The sequence below is a fragment of the Dysidea avara genome, chromosome 2 (genome assembly GCF_963678975.1).
Source record: "Dysidea avara chromosome 2, odDysAvar1.4, whole genome shotgun sequence".
Taxonomy (NCBI): domain Eukaryota; kingdom Metazoa; phylum Porifera; class Demospongiae; order Dictyoceratida; family Dysideidae; genus Dysidea; species Dysidea avara.
In genome coordinates, this window is record NC_089273.1 from 16,810,191 (window position 1) to 16,824,168 (window position 13,978).

At 38.0% G+C, this 13,978-nt stretch overlaps 1 long non-coding RNA gene across 1 annotated transcript; it reads right to left on the reverse strand.

Moving 5' to 3' along the window:
• Nucleotides 1-1,445: 1,445 nt before the first annotated feature.
• On the reverse strand, nt 1,446-10,524 carry LOC136243499 (uncharacterized). Its single transcript, XR_010694882.1, has 4 exons — nt 10,207-10,524; nt 9,977-10,156; nt 9,896-9,923; nt 1,446-1,606 (listed from the first exon to the last, which is right to left on the reverse strand). It is a non-coding gene; the product is annotated as an uncharacterized lncRNA (long non-coding RNA).
• Between the last annotated feature and the right edge of the window lie 3,454 nt (nt 10,525-13,978).

A 13,978-nucleotide genomic window follows, 5' to 3' on the forward strand; every position in this document is an offset into this window, starting at 1 on the left:
GCACTACTAAGGACCTGAGAGGTTACTAAATTGCTTAGTTCCTGTTGGTCACGGTGTCTAACTTATTTAGATTATGGTTTAAAGTACATACCTTTATAGCCAGAGCATGAGTGTGGGGTGGAAGAGCAATGCAGAACAGCAGAACAGTTTCTTCCTGAAGTCCTTACAGTGTCCACAAAAATAATTATTCGACCAGTAACCAATGTAACAGCTAGAGCTACAGTAGATACACCATTTAGTTTACTATTTGTCCAGAATAATTTGCAGAACACGGAGAAGAAGTGAATTACAGTATTATCAAGTACTGCAGTATGCCTTTCACGTTACAATTATTTATCATGTACAAAATTGCTTGAGGGAGGGTTACTAATTGAAAATATTTAGGTGACTAAGTGAGCATGTCGGGTGACTAAGTGAGCATGTCGGGTGACTAAGTGAGCATGTCAGGTGACTAAGTGATTTAGTAAACCTGTAAATGAGCCATACCATAGTCAAAGTCATCTCAGTTCTAGCCATTTAAAATGCACACCTGTAGATTGTAATATTTGTCTGTGATATTGAGGTGTACCCAACATCAGAAATCTAATAGTCATTGAGATAAATAATTTTGAAACCAATAAAATGCAAATTTAATATACTGATATAAGTAATAGTTGTAACACACCCATGAGGTTTGTATCTGATTTGTAAACATGACACCTGAGGGCCGCAGGCCCGAGGGTGGAGTGTTTACAAATCAGATACAAACCAAATGGGTGTGTTCTACAGTAACTGATTTGTGGTATGGGACGTGCGCAGGTCAAAGGCACCCATTTGTAACATGGAAGGAGCAAGAACGTAAGGCTAATATTGGCTACCGCTGAGCACTGTGTACAAGGAACAGTTTTACTCACTAATTACTGTCTTGGTGGTTAGTTAATTCATTGTTAGCTAGTTTATTCATTGGTAGCACCTCATTGATGCCAATCATTCCAGCCATTGTATAGCTTCCACATCATTTATATGTGTATAACTGAAGTGTCTGATATTCGTTGTTGAGTGGTGCAGCCCTATAATAGTCTTGGTTAGCTTAATTTATTGGTGAACAGGCATGTGGCTCAGCCCAGCAGTATTGTACTGCTTCCCATTCATTCAGGCGAGTGCAGTGTTGTGTGTTCATTCATTCCAGAGCGATTTACCTCCTTGTCAGTCCTTGACATTATTAGCCTTTCATTTTGACTTCCTGTGTTGGTCTGGTGTTTGGTTTCGTTTGAAGACTTTGAACTAATTAGTGGCCAGGGACTGTGTGGCCGAAAGGAGGTACCTAGCCATGTTATTATTTGTGAGCTGGTTTACAACTGATTTGAAACACTGGCAGCAGCCTTTGATCTGCACACACACCATACTACAACTACTATTAACAACTGAGACAATAAGTTAAAGGCACCAACAGATGTTTTAACATATGTCCCTACCAAACTTAGTCTGTTTTACTTTATAGCTTGTAAATATGGCTGATTGTTTTATGTGTTGTGCTCTTTGGTTCATCTTATTCATTGCTGCTTCTCCGGGATCAACACTATGTTGTAACCATCTATATACTTAGGTGGCTTCATGTTGTGTAGTACTGTTGGACAAGAAAGATAACTAATATTATCCAGCCTTGTAGCATAATGGGAGTATACTGTGGCACAGATAATTTAGTTGTATATTGTATCTAATCAAAAACAGCCAAGCTGTAAAAAAAGGTGCGGCCCCCATAAAGGCCATGGTGAAAAAAGATGTGAAATCCAAGGTGGCGGCCAAGAAATGGCTGTGATGGTAGGTTAATGGTTACATTTTAATAACAACAATTCAGGTGAATTTGGTGCCAAGAACAAGCGGCACAAAATTCACCCGAATTGTCGTTATTAAAATGTAACCATTAACCTACCATCACAGCCATTTCTTGGCCGCCACCTTGGATTTCACATCTTTTTTCACCATGGCCTTTATGGGGGCCGCACCTTTTTTTACAGCTTGGCTGTTTTTTTGATTAGATATCACTTCTTTTTGTATTTGTATACTGCAAAGCCGGCCTATGGCTGGCTTTGGGGCTTTTTTAACCCATGTGTTTTTTCTTTACTACAGGAAGAAGAAAAGAACTTCAAGAAGAATTTTAGTACTTCAATTATTTTTGATTTTATTAGTAATTATACAAATAATATACATATATTTATTACATGCCCATTATGCCCCACAGGATATTTTTTTGCAGCTGATCTCTCTACTGGGTGACTTGAAATGTAGCTGAACTATATACAGGATGGTTTCTTTGTAGCTGAACTCTCTACAAGGTAACCTCTTCTAGCTGGTCTCTCTACAGGGTATTTTGTTTCTAGCTGAACTCTCTACAGGTGATTTGTTTGCAGCTAAACTCTCTACATGGTGGTGTCTTTGTAGCCGAACTTTCTACATGATGGTTTCTTTGTAGCTGAACTCTCTATAAGGTGACTTCGTCCAGCTGATCTCTCTACGGGGTGATTTGTTTCTAGCTGAACTCTCTACAGGTGATTTTTTTGCAGCTAAACTCTCTACATGGTGGTTTCTTTGTAGCTGAACTCCCTAAATGATGGTTTCTTTGTAGCTGAACTCTCTACAAGGTAACTTCTTCTCTACAGGGTGATTTGTTGTAGTTGAATTCTCTACAAGGTGGTTTGTATGAGGCTGAACTCTCTACATGGCGGTTTCTTTGTAGCTGAACTCTCTACAGAGTGATTTGTTTGCAGCTGAACTCTCTACATGATGGTTTCTTTGTAACTGAACCATCTACAAGGTAACTTCTTCTAGCTGATCTCTATACAGGGTGATTTATTTGTAGTTGAATTCTGTACATGATAGTTTCTTTGTAGCTGAACTCTTTACAAGCTGACTTCTTCTAGCTGAACTCTCTACGGGATAATTTCTTTGTAGCTGAACTCTCTATATGATGGTTTCTTTGTAACTGAACTCTCTACAAGGTAACTTCTTCTAGCTGATCTTTCTACTGGGTGATTTGTTTGCAGCTGAACTCTCTACATGGTGGTTTCTTTGTTGCTGAACTCTCTACAAGGTGAATTCTTCTACCTGATCTCTCTACAGGGTAATTTGTTTGTAACTGAACTCTGTACAAGTGCATTTTTGTGGGTGATCTCACTGCAGGTTGATTTGTTTGTAGCTGAACTCACTAAAGGGTGATTTTGCTTGTAACTGAACTCCTTACATTGTATCTAGTTTCTAGCTGATCTCTCTACAGGGTGATTTGTTTGTAGCTGAACTCTCTATAAGGTGATTTGTTTGCAGCTGAACTCTCTACATGGTGGTTTCTTTGTTGCTGAACTCTCTTCAGGGTGTTTTGCTTGTAGCTGAACTCTCTACAGGGTGATTTGTTTCTAGCTTATCTCTCTACAGGTTGATTTGTGTGTAACTGATCTCTCTACAAGCTGATTTGTTTGTAGCTGATCTTTCTACAGGTTGATTTGTTTGTAGCCGATCTCTCTACAGGGTAATTTGTTTGTAGCTGAACTCTGTACAAGGTGCTTTTTTGTAGGTGATCCCACCGCAGGTTGATTTGTTTGTAGCTGAACTCACTAAAGGGTGATTTGCTTGTAGCTGAACTCCTTACATTGTGTCTAGTTTCTAGCTGATCTCTCTACAGGGTGATTTGTTTGTAGCTGAACTCTCTATAAGGTGATTTGTTTGCAGCTGAACTCTCTACATGGTGGTTTCTTTGTTGCTGAACTCTCTTCAGGGTGTTTTGCTTGTAGCTGAACTCTCTACAGGGTGATTTGTTTCTAGCTTATCTCTCTACAGGTTGATTTGTGTGTAACTGATCTCTCTACAAGCTGATTTGTTTGTAGCTGAATTCTCTGCAAAGTGTTTTATTTGTAGCTGACCTCTCTTCAGGGTGATTTGTTTCTAGCTAATCTCTCTACAGGGTGATTTTTTTGTAGCTGACCTCTCTTCAGGGTGATTTGTTTCTAGCTGATCTCTCTACAGGGTAATTTTTTGTAGCTGACCTCTCTTCAGGGTGATTTGTTTCTAGCTGATTGCTCTGCAGGTTGATTTGCTTGTAGATGAACTCTCTACAGGGTAACTTGCTTGTAGCTGAACTCCTTACTTTGTGTCTAGTTTGTAGCTGATCTCACTACAGGGTGATTTGAACTCCTTACATTGTGTGTAGTTTCTAGCTGATCTCTCTACAGGGTGATTTGTTTGTAGCTGATCTATATACAAGTTGATTTGTGTGTAGCTGATCTCTCTGCAGGGTGATCTGTTTGTAGCCGATCTCTCTACAAGGTAATTTGTTTGTAGCTGAACTATCTATAAGGTGATTTGTATGTAGCTAATCTCTCTGCAGATTGATTTGTTTTAGCTGAACTCTGATTTGTTTTTAGCTTATCTCTGTACAGGTTGATTTGTGTGTAACTGATCTCTCTACAAGCTGATTTGTTTGTAGCTGATCACTCTGCAGGTTGATTTGTTTCTAGATGATCTCTCTACAGGTTGATTTGTTTGTTGCTGATCACTCTAAAGGTTGATTTGTTTGTAGCTGAACTCTCTGCAAAATGTTTTGTTTGTAGTTGATCTCTCTACAAGGTGATTTTTTGTAGCTGACCTCTCTTCAGGGTGATTTGTTTCTAGCTGATATCTCTACAGGGTGATTTTTTGTAGCTGACCTCTCTTCAGGGTGATTTGTTTCTAGCTGATCGCTCTACAGGTTGGTTTGTTTGTAGCTGAACTCTCTACACGGTGATTTGCTTGTAGCTGAACTCCTTACATTGTGTCTAGTTTAGGGACCAGTCTACTTTGCTTTTTTTTCTACCTATTTTTCTTTCCAGCAATTCTTTTATTTTTCCCCTATTATGCTCCATATTTTGCTCAAGAATTATAAATTTTGCTCAGTACTGATCTTTGTTAATTGAATATTTCCAAGTGCAAAGCTACAGTTTCGCCTTAAAGTGACTGTTCTATTAGAGTATCTCGATCAGAAATTACTTCTAACATGTAAAGCAAGAAGCCAGCTAATATTGCTTAACATGTGTGGCTGCTTTATTAGGGTATCTCGATTGTCACTTGTTGTTCCTGTAACAATTAGCTATGTATTGTCGATATTTTAGCGTGTCTGACTGTTCTATTAGAGTATCTCGATCTTTTGTGCAATTTTTATGTCCACTCCACAAAAGTTGCACCTATTATGCCAGCATTTTGCTCATTGCTTTTACCCAACCATTATGCCAAAAATTTTGCTGGCAAAATCGACGGGTCCCTAGTCTAGTTTCTAGCTGATCTCTCTACAGGGTGATTTGTTTGTAGCTGATCTCTCTACAAGTTGAATTGTGTGTAGCTGATCTCTCTGCAGGTTGATTTGTTTGTAGCCAATCTCTCTACAAGGTAATTTGTTTGTAGCTGAACTGTCTAAAAGGTGATTTGTTTGTAGCTGATCTCTCTGCAGGTTGATTTGTTTTAGCTGAACTCTCTACAGGGTGATTTATTTGTAGCTGAACTCCTTACATTGTGTGTAGTTTCTAGCTGATCTCTCTACAGGGTGATTTGTTTGTAGTTGATCTCTCTACAAGTTGATTTGTGTGTAGCTGATCTCTCTGCAGGTTGATTTGTTTGTAGCCGATCTCTCTACAGGGTAATTTGTTTGTAGCTGAACTCTCTATAAGGTGATTTGTTTGTAGTTGACAGGTTGATTTGTTTTAACTGAACTCTCTACAGGCTGATATGTTTGTAGCCAATCTCTCTACAGGGTAATTTGTTTGTAGCTGAACTCTCTACAAGTTGATTTGTGTGTAGCTGATCTCTGCAGGTTGATTTGTTTGTAGCCGATCTCTCTACAGGGCAATTTGTTTGTTGTTGATCTCTCTACAGGGTGATTTTTTTGTAGCTGATCTCTCTACAGGGTGATTTTTTGTAGCTGACCTCTCTTCAGGGTGATTTGTTTCAAGCTGATTGCTCTACAGGTTGATTTGTTTGTAGATGATCTCTCTACAGGGTGATTTGTTTGTAGCTGATCTCTATACAAGTTGATATGTGTGTAGCTGTTCTCTCTGCAGGGTGATTTGTTTGTAGCCGATCTCTCTAAAAGGTAATTTGTTTGTAGCTGAACTATCTATAAGGTGATTTGTACGTAGCTGATCTCTCTGCAGATTGATTTGTTTTAGCTGAACTCTCTACAGGGTGATTTGTTTCTAGCTTATCTCTCTACAGGTTGATTTGTTTGTTGCTGATCGCTCTAAAGGTTGATTTGTTTGTAGCTGAACTCTCTGCAAAGTGTTTTGTTTGTAGTTGATTTCTCTACAAAGTGATTTTTTGTAGCTGACCTCTCTTCAGGGTGATTTGTTTCTAGCTGATATTTCTACAGGGTGATTTTTTGTAGCTGACCTCTCTTCAGGGTAATTTGTTTCTAGCTGATCGCTCTACAGGTTGGTTTGTTTGTAGCTGAACTCTCTACACGGTGATTTGCTTGTAGCTGAACTCCTTACATTGTGTCTAGTTTCTAGCTGATCTCTCTACAGGGTGATTTGTTTGTAGCTGATCTCTCTACAAGTCGAATTGTGTGTAGCTGATCTCTCTGCAGGTTGATTTGTTTGTAGCCGATCTCTCTACAAGGTAATTTGTTTGTAGCTGAACTGTCTATAAGGTGATTTGTTTGTAGCTGATCTCTCTGCAGGTTGATTTGTTTGTAGCCGATCTCTCTACAGGCAATCTGTTTGTAGCTGAACTCTCTATAAGGTGATTTGTTTGTAGCTGATCTCTCTGCAGGTTGATTTGTTGTAGCTGAACTCTCTACAGGGTGATTGCTTGTAGCTGAACTCCTTACATTGTATCTAGTTTATAGCTGATGTCTCTACAGGGTGATTTTTTGTAGCTTAACTCTCTACAGGGTGATTTTTTGTAGCTTAACTCTCTACAGGGTGATTTGTTTCTAGCTTATCTCTCTACAGGTAGATTTGTGTTGATTTGTTCATTGCTGATCGCTCTAAAGGTTGATTTGTTGCAGCTGAATACCCTGCAAAGTGTTTTGTTGGTAGGTGATCACTCTAAAGGGTAATTTGTTTGTAGCTGAACTCTCTCCACAGTGACTTGTGTGTAGCTGAATTCTGTGTAACTGAATTCTCTAGAGAGTGACTTAATTGTAGCTGAATTCTCTACACAGTGCATGACTTGTTTATAGCTGAACTTTCTTCAGTGTGACTTGTAATGTTCTGAATCTCTATAGTGATATATTTGCTTAACTCTCCACATGGTGACAGTCCTTTTGTTGAACTGTCTATAAGATTAACTGTTTGCAGCTGAACTCCCTACAGAATAACTTGTGATGTAATAAAATTCTATAATGGAATAAATAAATTAGCCGAATACTCTATTAGGGTGACTGTTCTATTAGAGTATCTCGATCTCGCATTTGCTACGCGGAGTTGGCTTTCGAATCATAACTCAGTGGTTTGTTATCCGATTCTTCTGTACTACTGCAAGGACTTTCTATGAAGGTTATTCCAGCTATACACCGATTTTCAGCTCATTGCTCTAAGCGGTTTGCCTAGTAGGCGTGAAAACTAATACTTTTTTATTCATAAAAATCGATCGCGTAATTGTGACACAGGTTGGGTTTTGTGTCATATCTCCGTGGTCTTTATCTCGATTCCTTTCAAACCACCAAAAGGCACTCCTACGATGGTTACTCCATCTACATAGCAATTTTCAACTCATTCCATGAAGCGGTTTACCCTGTAGGCGTGACAACAAATCGATCTTGTTTTACGTGAATAATTGGTCATAACTCCTGAACCATTCATCGGATTTGTACCAAATTTGATGCTAGGATTCGCCTTTGGACTCCCTTTCTGTATGCCAAATTTCAAGGCGATCGGAGTACGCATTTGCGTGTTATAGCAATTTTTGCAAGTGTGCGAAAAGACAAAGAAGAAAAAAAAGAAGAAAAAAAAACGAAACTTTGGCAGCTCGTATCTCGGAAATGGCTTGAGCGATTTCCTTCAAATTTGGAATGTAGACTCCCTTGGCTGGCGGGCAACTGTGTAGCAAATTTGGTTCCAATCAGATAAGTGATCACCGAGATACAGAGGTGTGAAAATGACGTTTTCGTTCTTCCTGTCAATATACTCACGGGTGTGGCGCGCCGGCTTCTTGGGCCGCACGACACACTACCGTGTGTCTTGATATCATATCAGCTTATAGTAGCAATTATCAGGTTCCGTCGATATTATGAAAATTACTATATCAGCCACCAATATGATATATGTCAGTATTCTTTTTAACAACTGCCAAATCACAAAATTTTGAAGCATAGTATTGTAGAGTAACATTAAGTGAAGAGGAGACTGTGTGTGGGCTAGCCAGGGTGTGCTCTATATAGCTGTGATCATGTGATGCCATTTGCCAGTGAATTGAACATAAATTGTGACAAGCTGATGTCATTAAAGGTAGAATAACATTTGTTGTATCAACAACAGTAGCTTGGTGGTTTGATAGAGCCTGTTGTATTAGTTCTCTGGGATACTTTGTTATTTATGGTCTGTGGGTTTCTGTGTACGTTCATGTGTGACCACAAACCGGCTGTTCAGTTAATTTGTGGTCAGTGTTATTACTGGAGGGTAAGACACATTAAAGTGATATTTAATTAGACAGTTTGTTAATCGTCTAGTGGTGATGATAAGTCTAACCAAACAGTCCTGATGGTAGGATACAAACAGAAACAAAAATGAAACCAGAACTTGAATGTTACACAAACTGAATATGTTAGGTACTGCATCATTTCCAATGATAATACATTAGCTATATAGACTTTTTAAACACTTTACAGCACGAGTGCTGAAGGTCTGTAAGACACCTGATTCTACAGACTTAATCTAAATGTTCTAATAGGATCTTGAACAAGCACTGAAACTGGATCGGGTCAACCAGGTCACGTTTTGTCCGGGTCAAACCCGCTTAAAAAAATTCCATACCTGATCCGGATTGGATCACATGCGAAGCAAATGTTGGATGGTACGGAAGTGTATAAATGCATCATAGTCAAGTTCAAATTCAACCCAGCTTATTTTGTGAGCCACGCCCACTTATTGGATGACTGCCTGCAGCCATACATGCAGCCACACCCATTTATTGGTGATATTAAAGCCTGCAGGTATGCACGAAACCATGCTCATTGCTGGTTTCTGTGGAGCCACACCCATTAATTGATTGTTGTACAAGGTACGGTCAGGCCACCTTCTTTCGTGAACCACGCCCTATTATATCGGAAAAGTATCATACTTTTAAAAATTATAGTGTGTTAGGTATGCACAAAGCCACACCCACTTACAGGAAACGTATCTTGCTTTTTGCAAACTTACATGGAATCATTCCCACTGACTAACATTGTTAAGTATAGACACTCTTGTGCTTACACGCTAGTCAGCACTCAAAAATAGTTCTTGGCATATGTCTCACTTTTAATTAATCCAGGTCTGACCCGGATTGTTATCCAGGTCAGTGGGTCATCTGGGTCAACATTAGTGACCCGCTGTTTTGAACATCAACTACACCAAGTTTCTATTTAATACCCACCACATTACTTTAATAATAAGCCGGTGCTAAACTGATCAAGTGCAGCAATATTGACTAGCAAATTTAGAGCACTGTTGATCAATAATAATTAGTAATGCAATATTAATAATGGTATTCTCTAGAGTGGTCACCAGCTAACCAGTCAGGATCAGAGAGACATGGACAGGATAGCAGGACAGGTAACTAGTACTGTGTAGTGAAGACTAGAGGTGTACCAATATGGGTTTTTGGCATGTACCGATATCTGATATTGATGCCACCAAAAGAAGATGATAACTGATAGTCGATCCAATATTTGCATTATAGTCAAAAGATAACTCACTGTCTGGACCACCATCCCTAACAATTCTCTACAAAAGATAACTCACTGTGAGATTTAGATACAATAGGTACAACACTTTACCTCAAGGAGGTGAGCCTCGTCTTCTCACTCATAAAATGCTTTATTGGTTGCTGGATGTATCTCTGGAACATACATGAAGTCCTAAAGGGAACTACATTTTGTTCATAAGTATAAACAGGATGAGTATACCCCAGTTGAGATAATATGATTTAATTTGATCACTCAAGGTCTCAGTAACTGCTACAAATGAGCGTATAATTTAAATAAAATACATTTTAATTAAATCCAACCTTTTTGCCAAGTGCAGTATCCAGAAGGAACTGTTCTAGTATGTAGTCTTTGTATAATATCTTCCCAGGATTTGCTGTTGGATTCCATGTACCATATCTCTTTCAGTAAGTCTTCTTTAACTACATGATTTGACAGTTCAGCTACCACTCTACCATCTGGAAGTTCTAAGAGTTCTCATAAAGGTAGAATACTCTACTTTAGAACATTTATACTTTTCGGTGTCAACATTGCTAGAAGCTTTTTGCATGAAACCTTGCCAAATTTCTTCTGAACATCTGCATGTATCTGCAATACAGTAAGTGGCCATGTATATCCTCTTAAATGCAGATAATTGAACTCTCCGTCACTTACAAAACCTAAAATAAAAGTAATCTGCAATTCTGTAAGTATAATAGATCTACAGTCATATATCTACCAATATATCTACAGTGTCATATGGCTATATAGACCAATGTAGTCAGTACAATGAAGTTGTGAAGTACAGTAGTTATGATACAATACTTGTAGTCAAATTGATGTGTTAGATAGTCAGGTCTCTATTCTACATTACAATGACCTTTGTAGTTATGGGTTCAATAAATAGTCAGTGATGACATTGTCAATGATCCTTTTTATATGTTGACATGATATCCTACAGAAACCAGATCACTTCAACACATGGTACAGGCTATATAGTCTGGTGTAGCCTACCCACATAAAACATTGGTGTCCCCCATTAAACACTGGTACAATTAAATTCAAAATGTTCCTGTGAACACATCGGTTGCAGTGTAATGGTGGCACTTGCATGACAATTAATGACCTCACTAGATGCTGTGTAGTCAGTATGTATCAGTTGTATGGTGTACACAAATTAAATTGAGGCTGGCTATAGCAGAAAGTAATTCATAGAATGCTATTAATTGATGTCCTAGTGATTTGATTGGATCCACCAGTTTTTCATAAGACTGGCACAAGTGTGTAATGAGGCTGTCACCAGACCCTTGTGCTCTCCATGTGGGTCAGCTATGCCATACTACAGGCTGTGCTGACGTAAGACACTCTACTCTCGTGAACTCTTGCACCTTGTTGTTATCACAGTTATTGTGTTGAATAATTATTGTGGGTGTATATCACTTATTGCTATATTCGTTTATTAGTATGTGCTGAAAACTTTTGTAAGTGCATTAACAAGAGCACATAATATATATTATGTACTCTTGGTATTAAGAAGTAGTATAGAGCCATACCATTGAATCATTTTATGGAGAAGAAACCATCAAAACTTCTTCAGATGTCTGTACATGTGTTCATAACACAGAACAATAAGTGGTGTAATTTACTGACATTCCATAAAAGGCTGCTATGTATATATTTGATTTTTTGTGCATTGTCCATGATAGAGCTGAATCGTGGTGTTGCAAAGAACTTTACAGATTACAATTGGAAAAAGAAATACTAGGAATCAAGGAGAAGGACATGTAAGAAGAAGGGACAAACAGAAATGCCAGAATAAACAGAATCAAGTTAAGAAGGAGCTACAAGACAACAGCAGGAGATTCAATTTGTCAGGACATTATAAAGTCGTAATTTCAGGCTCTGGAGTGTATTCACATGATTGCTTCTCTGTAACAGTTAGTAGAGCTTGTAAGGTTTGCAGTTGAGCTTACAAAGTTTGAGGTTAACCAACTGAATTTCTAGTGTGTCAAAATGTGCTGAATGACTGGCTACTGTAAACGGGGAAAGTTTTGGTGGCTGAAAGTTTTGGTGGCTGAAAGTTTTGTGTTTTTCGTGGTTTCAAAGCAAACCGTGAAAGCGTTTTCCAGCTAAATCAATAATTATCAATAATTTACAGTGTACTATATAGCTATGTTTAAACGTTACTGAGGAATTTTCACCACGAATAGTCTCAGTAAACCTTAATCATGAAACTTTTGCTCAGTGAAACTTTCCCTATTTACGGTATTGACTATGTTACCAGACTGTCTTTTTTCTTGACCAAATAGCAAATCAAAAAAACAGGCTGGCTGGCGACTGGTTTCTGATATCCATATTGAGCATGACACAATCCTTTACTAGATTGTATGGTAGTTGTACAGGAGTATGTCATGATAGTTGTGACGTGTATGTTCTACCTTGAAGTTTAAGTCTGCAGTCATGCTAGAAGTGTAGCACCTTAGTTCAATCAGAAATTGCTTTGATCAATCACTGTTGTATAGCATGCTGCAATTTTTTTGAGATAACGTTTGTTTGCAATGGTTTTAGTTACTTTATACCATACCTGTTGGCTACTGGTCATTATTGCTTCACAATGTTGTCTACATAGGCACCTGTACATCAGTCCCCCAAATAGTGCATGCTCGTGACATCATTGTGGATATAGTCCATTAATAACAAAGATGTTCTCCAAATGTGAATTACATTTATCTCAGCCTCTTCAGGAACCAATTTTTTGTGCAATCAACACATCAGTGTTTCAGGTTGTAAAATTGTTTCATGTCAGAGCTACTGACTTTGTTGATCTGTTGTGTTTGCAAAATTTAAATAATTGTGAACACTTACAAGATACTGTACGTCATCATATGTGTACGTACAATGCATGTACTGTGTATATACCTCAGTGTTTATACCTCAGTGTTTATTGGAAAAGTCAATTTGGTAACAATTTAAACTCCACCATGAGCTACTTATTGCTTGAAAACAATGTTTAAGCCCTTATTTTCAAAAATAAATGGAGGCACAATTCCAGTGCGACGACTATAGGTGCGGCACTTATCCAATGAAATATGGTACTTTTTAAACAATGTATACATGTAATCAGCTAGCTAACTTTTTATTGTTGATTTTCCATTTGGAACAGAAAAAAATCTTAATATTCATTAGATGAAGTGATATTGTGTGTGTAATTGATTTGGTAAAGTGTCCATTTCACTGTTTATACACTCCCCCACAAGTTGTGTGATATGCTGTCTATCACTTGGTTTGAAGGAATGTATGTCTATTTTTAGTTTTGTCCATTTTTGTGTTATGAAACTTTCCTGGTCTATTAGGTATTTGTATCTAAGTACAAATATGGCAAAGGCTAATTATAATTAGCATTAAATAAATGAAGAAAATTAATGAGGAAGAGGAAAAGTCACAAAACAAGAAGGGATCACTAGATAATATAATTATCCTCACATGTTAAATCCCTATTCTGATTCTCTGTCACAATGGCTTCATTTATCCTTTTGAATTAGTTGAATAATAATAGGGATATAGTTTCCACTACCACCCCAGGTATCCCTTCTTGTTTTGTGACTTGTGGCTATGTTGACCAACAATCACATGTATTTTAAAAACACTCTTGATAAATTAAAATTTGACAAATCAGCTGATCCGTTAACGTTTTTTTTCCCCATTATAATTTCCTGTCACAGCTATGCTACGGTAATCTCTATTCTATTAAGCACGCTCTACTGTTCTGGCCCCTGTCTGTTGTTTAGGAGAGCTACTTATTCATCACTGGATAGCGTAATTAAAACTTGCTATAGTTACAAGTGTATGTAGTAGTAGTAGTAGTAGTTATATTTCTTTTAGTAATATGTCATGCTTTTCTTTTGTGTAGAACATGATGGTGAAAGCTCAAGTGTTGATCCAAGCCTAGTACATCACTGATAAATGGCTAGTCAGGAGTCTACCACTTAAATTGGAATTGACACCAATCCAACTAAGATATTTCTAAGAAAAAGTCCAAAGTCACTGAGCCTGGTTGAGGTTGAAGCTTACTGATGTTTCATCTGTTGCGTCCTC